A 10000-nucleotide genomic window follows, 5' to 3' on the forward strand; every position below is an offset into this window, starting at 1 on the left:
ATATAAATCTCTACTTGCATCGAGGAAAATCCGCTAGCTGCAAACCACGTATAGGGGCGGGGGGGGGGGGGGGGGGGGGGGCTGTGCTTCATATTCTTTTTGGTCATACTTTGAAGCTGCACTTCTCGCACTGTGATTTGAAAGCTTGTTTAAAAAAGCATAATAAGAAAACATGAAAAGTAAGAAATTATGATTATTAAGTCTATTCTGCCTGTTACATTTAGTTAAAAGAATAATAATTTGGGTCGTATTTGTCACACTTTATCGTGATACGTAATTTTCTACTCTTTCAGACGTGTAGTAAAGTACTACATAATCAATGAAGTAGATATCAATGATGAATGATTGTGCTTCCATGCTACACTTCCGCTCTCAATGACACAGCTATGGTCACCAATTTCGACGAGTCACGGTTTCCCGCTTCAAGATATCAGCATATGCCAGTCATTAGCAAGATCTATGCCTCAATAGACCTTGGTAACTAGTACCCTTGCATCTTAGGAGACGCACATGCGCGCAGTCACACGCACTCGCACAGTTCGAAAGTTGGTTGTGTCATTTGGCCGAATTTGAAATCATGGAAATACATTAATTATAAGCAGAGTCATTTACTCAGTTTAGTTACAGGCAATCGTTTTATAATTTCCGATTCATCCACAGACTTTTACGTTACTGATGCTACCAGGTCACATATTTACATGAAGTAAAAGAAGTAAAGGAGGTAACTACTAACTGCAATAGTAATAACAACACTAACAGTGGTAGTGGCAGTGGCAGTGGCATTTCTAGTAATAACTCAATGCTTGTATTGGTAATAGTACCGTAAAAATGTTAATGAAAGGAAATTTGATTTAAACATTTGAAATTATTGAAATGCATTAATTATAAGCACAGACACTCAGTTCAGTTACAGGCTCTCTTTTTTATTGAAATCCACGAAGCCGAAATCTCACATCTACTTAAATGTTCTTTTTCTCCTTTTCAGGAGTTTTCAAAAGTTCAAGAATACTTCTTGTGGATTCATATTCAACCACTCAGCCTGTGTGATCCTCCTCTGAACATCGGTAAACCGAGTCAGAACGGTCATCAAATCTCACAAGTAATACACTTGAGAGCCGCTTCCCGCTCAGAGGATTACACTAAAAGTCCTCATCATGGTTGAACATATTCCGAGAATCTCGGCGAGAAACCCGGCAATCGCACTATAGAAGTGATCCTATAAAGTATGATCATACTCTAACATTCAACATTTTTTCACAGACTACATTTTACTGAGGACTTTGTTCTACCAAGACGAATTTTCACGTGTTCCTATGATGACATATTTATGATGTAACATGTGGACGTAGTTTGCCCATTTAAAAATATTTGCATAGTCTACACCTGTTTTATGCAATGGGCTACAGCAAAATGTAGAGGGGAATCTAATGTATATACTAAACATAGTTTACAACAAGAAGACATTTATACTTATCAACGTGGCACAGGGACTTAACTAAACTATATAAACACTGAATTTCCTCATATTACCTATTCCAATGCATCTCCAATGATATTCAAGGTGCACATTTCTAGGTACTACAAGATAATCTAATACGGGAATAAAAAGGTTTATCTTTAAACCGTTATCTCGACGGTTAATGTTTTAAAGGACAACATTCCTCCTTGTATGCGATGTTTCAATTTCAATTGTTAAATTCAGTTACGTTCTATTTGACTTATATACTACCTTAACGTAAATACCATGAAAAACATTATTTTTGTACATGCCAATCTATATTAGATATAACAACAAAAGTGTTTATTTCAAGATATGTCTTTCTTGCCCTTATACTCATCGTTCTACGAATCCTCAGTCTACCTTTCTTGGTCAATTCGGTTACTACATACTGTTAACTCTGGTTTCCCTTCAAAACGCATAAATCTTTCGCCTTTTACTAAAGATTTCCGTGGAGGGGAACAACTCAATGAGTCTTACTCAATTTTTTCTATAGCCCACTTCGGTGGGTTCAAATTCAACATATACAAATAAACTTATAAAATCTCACCAGAAACTAATTTTGTATAAAGGAGAATTTCTGGATATTGTTCCATCATTTTGAGTTGGACAAGAAAAGATTTCAACCACTTTCATGCTTGGCTAAAACATAAATTGCTTTTCCATTTATATCATGTGTACATTGTTTCCATTAAAACAACGAAAGTATTTGGTGTTCGAAGCTAATTCATTTAACGTTACTATATTTTTACAGTTCTAATCTAAGCATACTTCATCCTAATTTCAATTTAGTTGGTGGTGCAAGAGATTTTTCTTATATACAAATAAAATAATGTGCATTTACATTACCTATGGTTTCGGAAATATATGTATGCACATTAACAAGTTAGTAATCTACCTATTGTACATAGATAGATATATATATGTAGATGTATATATATATGTAAATGTATATATATGTAAATGTATATATATATATATATATGTAAATGTATATATATATATATGTAAATGTATATATATATATATGTAAATGTATATATATATATATGTAAATGTGTATATATATGTAAATGTGTATATATATGAAAATGTATATATATATGTAAATGTATATATATATATGTAAATGTGTATATATAATATAAATGTGTGTAAACATACATATTCTATTTTCATATATATGATAATGATTTTTTTTCAGCTAGAATAATCCCATAATCCACCATGAGAAAATTGTTCATCCATGACATTAAGGGTATAGTTAACGCAGGACAACTAAAGTGTACCTCCCTACTATATAGCAGAAACTGTTTGGGAAATTGTCATAATCAAAAAATTATTTCCCTGTTCAAAATATTTTTAACGAAATAAAATCCCTCAAGTGAAGAAGAAAAACATCCGCAGAATTAGGTTAATAAGGCCAAATTTTGCTACTACTGAAATTAGTCTAATAAAAGTAAAGAACATTTATCATTACTAAAACATTTTACTGGCAACTACACCCATATAAATGTCAAAATCCTTTCACTACCCATTCTATGATATTGTATACAATGGGTTATTTATGTTTTGGAGACCTCCAAACGTTCAAATATTATATAGCTAATCCCGGAATACAGAACAACATATTTATGCAAAGTTGCATAATAATTTACCAAATATAAATAATAATCGTCAGGCAAGTTATCTTCTGGATAAGCTTATCATATGAACTCATTGGGATATATCAAACCAAAAGTATTGAACAGTTGCTACGCCAATCCAGGTACTTGGCCTCAGTAATGTTTTAATGAAACATTACTGAGGAAATGTGTATGTCGATATGTAATAAGGGGGATAGCGCGAACGCAGTCCCCCGCTACCAAAAATTGCGCACTCGAGTTAACCACATTTGGGTTAATCGCAGGGGTCAGCGCCACCGGAGTGCAATGGTGAGCCTCGCCCTGGGAAAACCGCCTTCATGATCACGGTATCTCCTGTGCCAGGTAAGTATGCTTTCCCAACCCACGCGCCGACCCAAGTTCGCTCACACTGAGAACCCCACGTGCTCTACAACACTTTATACTAATATCAAGTTTGATTTTTCTTTTACGAACATTCTTCTAGTGAATGACACTTGTGTTCATATTTCAAAACTGTATTTGGGGACAAAAAAGTCAATTGTTATTCATTCAATTTTGAACTATCCTTATACCGTAAATCATAGTGTATATTTTTTTAAAAATCCAGCTGGACTTGTTATTCTACTTTTATCGCCTCTGTGACATTTTATGGTAATTTTTGTAGGTTGATATATAAATATATGTATATGAAAGTCCACACATACACTCACACAAATTCATTTAACTAATCAATAAATCCATAAATACATAAGGATCCACATGAACGAAAATATTCGTATAAATGTAACATTCACAAGATTTAAAAGCACACAGGGGGTATATATATATTTTTTAAATCTTGGTTATATTCCGCTAGACTATCATCAAATGGAAATAATGGTCAGAGTTCGCAATAATATATATATATCTCTATATATATATGCATATATTGAAAATTAAACGAAAGAAAACGAGTTCTTTCCTAGGTATACTTGAGTAAACACTATGACCGTATACTAATATGCAAAACATATACATACATGTACATATTTATATGCAAATATAGATGTACGAGTGTTCGTGTGCGTGCATGTTTTGGTGCGCGTACGTATTTACGTTTACGGATGCAGAGACGTGTATGCGTGAACGTTTGTGTGTTTACATGCGTGGACGAGTATATATAGGGTCTAAAAATTTATATAGATCTTGGGCATGATGTGTATACAGGGGTCCGTCTGTTGTTGTGAAAGTGGCCGTGCATGCGTGTGTTAACCCATTCGCCCCATGCAATACAAGTTTATCTATTGTATTTACACATAGACGTTCTTAATCACCAAATAGCCAGTTATCAGAACTACCTATCTCACCTGTTTACCCTCGTCTTTCACTTTAAGAAAGGGTCTTTTGTATAATTTCATTGTCTAAAATATTTTGATAACAATTTAATAATCATAACATGAATAACAATAATAACAGTATCGACAGCAATGGTATTAATAAGAAAAACACGTTTTCCCGCCAATTAAAGGAATTGGGAAATCAGGATCGGTAACTAGGGCCTACTGATAAGACTCCTTGCCGGCTGAGTACATGTGGAGCCATCTGTATGTAACAAAAATCACCAAAAACTACAGGGGACAGAAAATAAATCCGGGGCGAATGGATTAATTCAGAGGTTTTGTGACAGCTGGATAAGAAGCTAAAAGCATTTTCCCACATGTACTTTCTTTGAAGTCCGATGAAGATATCCAACGTTGAAAATAATAGCAACAGTTTCTTGGATTTTCATATAGGAAACTTCGTCATATGTCAGTTATGATCTACATAACTTCTAACGTCAGGTTGTTTCGCCCTTCAATCTATAAAGGATCACATGTAGGATCTATGATATTTGACTGATTTTTTGGAAAATGGCGAAGTGCTAGGGGCTTGCTCCACCTTTGCCGCGGATCGGCATATATATGTATATATACATATATGACTTGTGGTCGAAACTCGAACACCCTGTTAAAAACGCAGCAACAACAAACACAAAGTCTTGTGCAACAAGAGCTACCCTGGAGCCCGGAGCCTCTCGTCTCGCTAGACATTGTTGTTTCTGAATTAAATAAAGTAAATTGAAGTAAAGTAAAACCTGTTATTACAGATCATTTAATGTGCTTTGACAGCACCTTCAGTCCTCTTGTTTTTGCAGGTGACACGAGGCTACAGTAGTAGTCAGCACCCCACCTCAGACCCGCAGCTCTCTTCTACACCAGGGTAGCCCTTGTGGCTTTGACTCTTGGGTAAGGAAGCCCAGTAGTCTGGGGTGTCATTTGGGCGCACTTTTTCTTTGGTCCCGATTTCTTTTCATCTTAATGTGACTTTCCTGAGCCGACCAGAGTTCCTCATGAACTCCCATATTCGCTTGGGGGATGGGCATTGAATTACCGTCCTTCGCCTAGGCAAGTTCGGTGGTAAGGAAGTGTCCCACACATAACCTGATCCCTCTGTGGTACTGGAGAACGCAACCAGGCTTCCACTGGGGGGTAGAGGACGGAAAACTGCCTTACTCTCTTATCTATTGCTGTTAGGTTGATAACAACAGTTAAGAGGTTTTTTGTCCTTTCAGGGCTACGTTTTTGAGGAAAAGGGTCGGACCTGGTCCGATACCCAGGATGGATGCTACCCCGGTTACCCCTTATCCTCCTCAAGGAGGGGCGACTCATGACCACTCTTCGACTATGAACAACGGTACACCCACTAATGAAAAGACGACCAATTTTCAAAATCCCCACCCAGAATGCATGGTTCAGGAATATAAAATGCGTGAATGAAAATCAGTCACTTTTGAACGTGAACCCCTTTATCATCAAAAAGATCCTTGATGGTCAAGTGGACGGCAATTTTGATTTTGTGAAAAAAATTTGTTTGCCGTAAATATGCTGTAGCCCATGACATCATCACATGTACTAGCCAAATTTCCAAATGTGCTAACTGTGGAGGTCCCCATCATTCAGGATCTGCCGAGTGCAGCATCCTGAAGAAGGAGACTGAGACATTGGCATATATGAGAAAGCATGAAGTTAGTTATACTGAAGCTAAGAGGAAAGTGGAAAGTTTGACACACAAACCCGATACTTCCTATGCTGCAGCAGTAACTAACAACACACCTAGCGCAAGTGATGTCAGTCAACAGCTTGCAGCCAGGGATAAGGAAATTGCTGAACTCAAACCGTGAAAGAACTAAACATTAAATTATTTCAACTGATAAAATTGGTCGATCAAATGGCTGCATCAACCCAGTCTAAACATCTTAAGGAAGCTGATACCGAATCACAGTCCGGAGCGCACCTCCCTGTCCAGGCTACTCCTGTGAGGACTTTGTCTGGCTCGCGATCAGTTTCTCGAGAGAGAAGCAGGTCGCAATTTGTCAGTCGCCTCCCTCGCCAGGAGGTGCAGGACATGGAGGCTTCTGTCTCCAAACCATCCCTTCACAAGGAGCGTCAAGTTCGAACGTGTTGGAGAAACCATTGATGATAAAGTAAACAATATCCAGAATTCGATATTAGAAGCAGCTTTGCTATCCATTCCTAAAACTTCGACAGATACCGTTAAGCACAGAGTTCCATGGTGAACACCAGATTGCCGCAGGGCGCTGTGCCGACGCAATAAGGACTACAGGCTTTACGAAAATAACATCACAAGTGAGAACTTTTGCAATTATAAACAAGCAAGAGCTAGGGCTCGTAGAGTAATCAGACTAGCAAAAAGCGACTCCTGGTGGAGCTTTGTCTCTACTATTAACAGCAATACAAAAATATTAGAGGTTTGGTCCACTGTCAATAAAATGAATAAGAAAAAAACATCTTTTAAAATAAATAACATCACTGAAGAGGGTAACAACTTGGATTCACCTAGAGACATTGCTAATGCACTCGCCAGGTAGTTCTTTCATACAAGCAGCTCAGCAAACTATCATCATGCATTCCTGCCCATCAAGGAAGCGGCTGAGCTGTAACCTATCCACTTTGCCACAGGAGATGACTTTGATTACAATAAAGATCTTACAATAGATGAGCTTGTCCGAGCCCTAGAAGCCTGTAGAGGAACATCCCCAGGCCCCGATGAGATTCAATATGAGATGATAAAGCATCTTAATCATGATGACATGATTAAGTTGCTAGAAGTGTACAATGAAATTTGGAAAAGCCACACTTTTCCAAATTCATGGCACTTCGCCCACATCATTCCCATATTGAAAGGAGGGGGTAATCCCAGATTTGCCATCTCCTACCGCCCAATTGCGTTGACAAGTTGCTTATGCAAGGTCATGGAAAGAATTGTAAATAGTAGGCTATTGCATTTTTTAAATTCCAGTTATTTGCTAGTAGACGAGCAGTGCGGCTTCCGAAAGGGACGCCAAACTCCTGATCAACTAGTAAAGCTGGACAGTCATATTCAAGAGGCAATTGCCAAAAAAAAGATTTTTTGATTTCAGTATTTTTAGATATAGAAAAAAGCCTATGACATGATATGGCGATATGGCCTACTCAGAAAACTTTATGCTTTTGGATTATGTGGAAACTTGCCTTGTTTTATTCAAAATTTTATTTCTGACAGAACTTTTTCTATCAAATTATTTTCTGGCAATGTCACTTTTTCGGACATTTTTGTCCAGGCAAACGGGGTCCCACAAGGAAGTGTCTTGTCACCAACATTATTTCTATGTATGATCAATGACATCTTACCAGCTCCTCCTCGGAATCTTAAATACTCACTGTATGCTGATGATTGTGCATTATGGCATTCCAGCAATAATGCATAATTCTCAGCAAATTGCATCCAATTGGCACTGGATATAATTCATAACTGGGGCCTCCAGTGGGGTTTTAAGTTTTCCATTAGGAAGAGTATTGGGTTAATTCTAGACAACCACCTAATACCTATTCAAAATTCTGCTAGATTTCTTGGGCTACTTTTTGATAGTAGACTCAGTTGGAAAGACCACATTGGTCAGTTAAAGAATAAATGTCAAAGAGCACTAAATTTATTAAAGTGCATTTCTGGTAATAAATGGGGAGTTGATAGGACAGTCTTTGCTAATGGTATATAAAGCTCTGATTAGGTCTAAAGTAGACTATGGGTCAATCGTGTATGGCCCGGCATCGAAAACAAGTTTGAAAGGTTTGGATGCTGTGCAGAATGCTTGTTTGCGTGTGTGTCTTGGTGCCCTGAAATGTACTCGGATCGAGCGTCTTGAGGTGGAGTCAGGAGTACCTCCCCTCCGACTCAGACGGGGCCAGTTAGCACTGACCTATGCCGCAAAGGTGGCTCAAGACCCGAGACACCCTAATGGCAATGGAGGCATTAGGCCCTTTGCCACGAGACTCCACGACCTCGTCGAGAAAGTCGGTATAGATCTCTCTACCATTGATACCCTGGTTAAGTCAAACATAGCGCCATGGGAAACACCCAATTTTTCTATCTTGGAAGCCTGGCTTCCGTCAGCCAAGGCCATGGCGCCAGAGGTTCAGAGAGATCCTTATTAAACATCTATCATTTTTTCATATATATACCGACGGCTCCAAGACAGATGAGTGTATAGGTGCGGGTGTATGGTCGACTGAATGTGAACTAAAGTTTAGACTGCCGAATCATACATCTATTTTTCTTGCTAATCTTTTTGCCATTGATAAAGCCATTGATTTTGCACTATCGACGACCCACGACAGAATAGTTATTTTTTTCAGATTCATTAAGTTCACTTAAAGCTATTAAATCCTTAGAAACCACTAAAAATTAACTGCTGGGTAATATCATATGTAAGTAACACGGTGCGAACAAATCAATCAAGCTAATATGGGTACCAGGTCACTCTAGTATCCATGGTTATGAACAGGCTGACAAATTAGCCGGGTCAACTGGCGATCTGGACACTACCATAGTTCGTACAGATCTCAGGTGTTTTGTGTCAAAAATACATCTCCTGTGGCAAAGTGAGTGGACCAGCCTCCAACTCACACACAAGATCAAACCAACAATTAAAAGTGTGACATTTCAATTGTTAAGAAGGGAGGAGGTGTTGGCCCGCCTTAGGGTCAATGCCTCAAGATATACCCACCTCACTCCCTACATTGAAAAAAATTATGATACCCACTACGATGCCAAATCTGCAATACTACCAAAACCATCAGTCACATTCTCACAACATATCAACAATGCAATAACCAAAGACAAAAAAAAATAAACTATTTCCGATTAAAAAATAAAGATTTAACATCAAATCTTCTATCAAATGATGAAAAAATCATCAGTAAAGTAATCACTTTTCTAAGGGAGACAAAACTTTATGACCTTATATAGATTGATAGAATAAATAGGATCCATTGGCTTAATAACCTTGGCCACATGCAGCTGGTTGATAGCCAAGAAATCCAACAAAGAAGAATACATATATGTGTATATACATATATGTTTATATACATATATGTTTATATACATATATGTATATTAACATATATGTATATTCACATATATGTATATATACATATATAGGTATATGTACATATGTATATGTACATATATGTGTATGTACATATATATATAAAAATATATATATATGCATACATATATACATTTATACAGGTTTTTATATATTTACATGTAAACATATATACATATGTATATATATGTGTACATAAAAATATATATGTATACATTTACATATATATGTAGATATACATAATAGTATATATGTACATATGTATATATACATATATATATATGCATATGTATGTATCTGTATATTTATATATATGTATATATACATATATATATGCATATGTATGTATATGTATATTTATATATATGTATATTTATACATGTATATTTATATATATATGTATATTTATCTATG

The 10000-nt window shown here is 36.8% G+C and overlaps 3 non-coding genes across 3 annotated transcripts; 1 reads left to right on the plus strand and 2 right to left on the minus strand.

The window, feature by feature from the left end:
* Nucleotides 1-1029: 1029 nt before the first annotated feature.
* On the minus strand, nt 1030-1233 carry LOC125030125. Its single transcript, XR_007115317.1, has one exon. It is a non-coding gene; the product is annotated as a small nucleolar RNA U3 (small nucleolar RNA).
* A 660-nt stretch (nt 1234-1893) lies between these two features.
* LOC125030166 lies at nt 1894-2011 on the plus strand. Its single transcript, XR_007115355.1, has one exon. It is a non-coding gene; the product is annotated as a U5 spliceosomal RNA (small nuclear RNA).
* A 1320-nt stretch (nt 2012-3331) lies between these two features.
* Nucleotides 3332-3494, minus strand: LOC125030037. The gene has a single exon (XR_007115240.1). It is a non-coding gene; the product is annotated as a U1 spliceosomal RNA (small nuclear RNA).
* Between the last annotated feature and the right edge of the window lie 6506 nt (nt 3495-10000).

This window comes from Penaeus chinensis, chromosome 10, assembly GCF_019202785.1.
Source record: "Penaeus chinensis breed Huanghai No. 1 chromosome 10, ASM1920278v2, whole genome shotgun sequence".
Classification (NCBI taxonomy): Eukaryota; Metazoa; Arthropoda; class Malacostraca; order Decapoda; family Penaeidae; genus Penaeus; species Penaeus chinensis.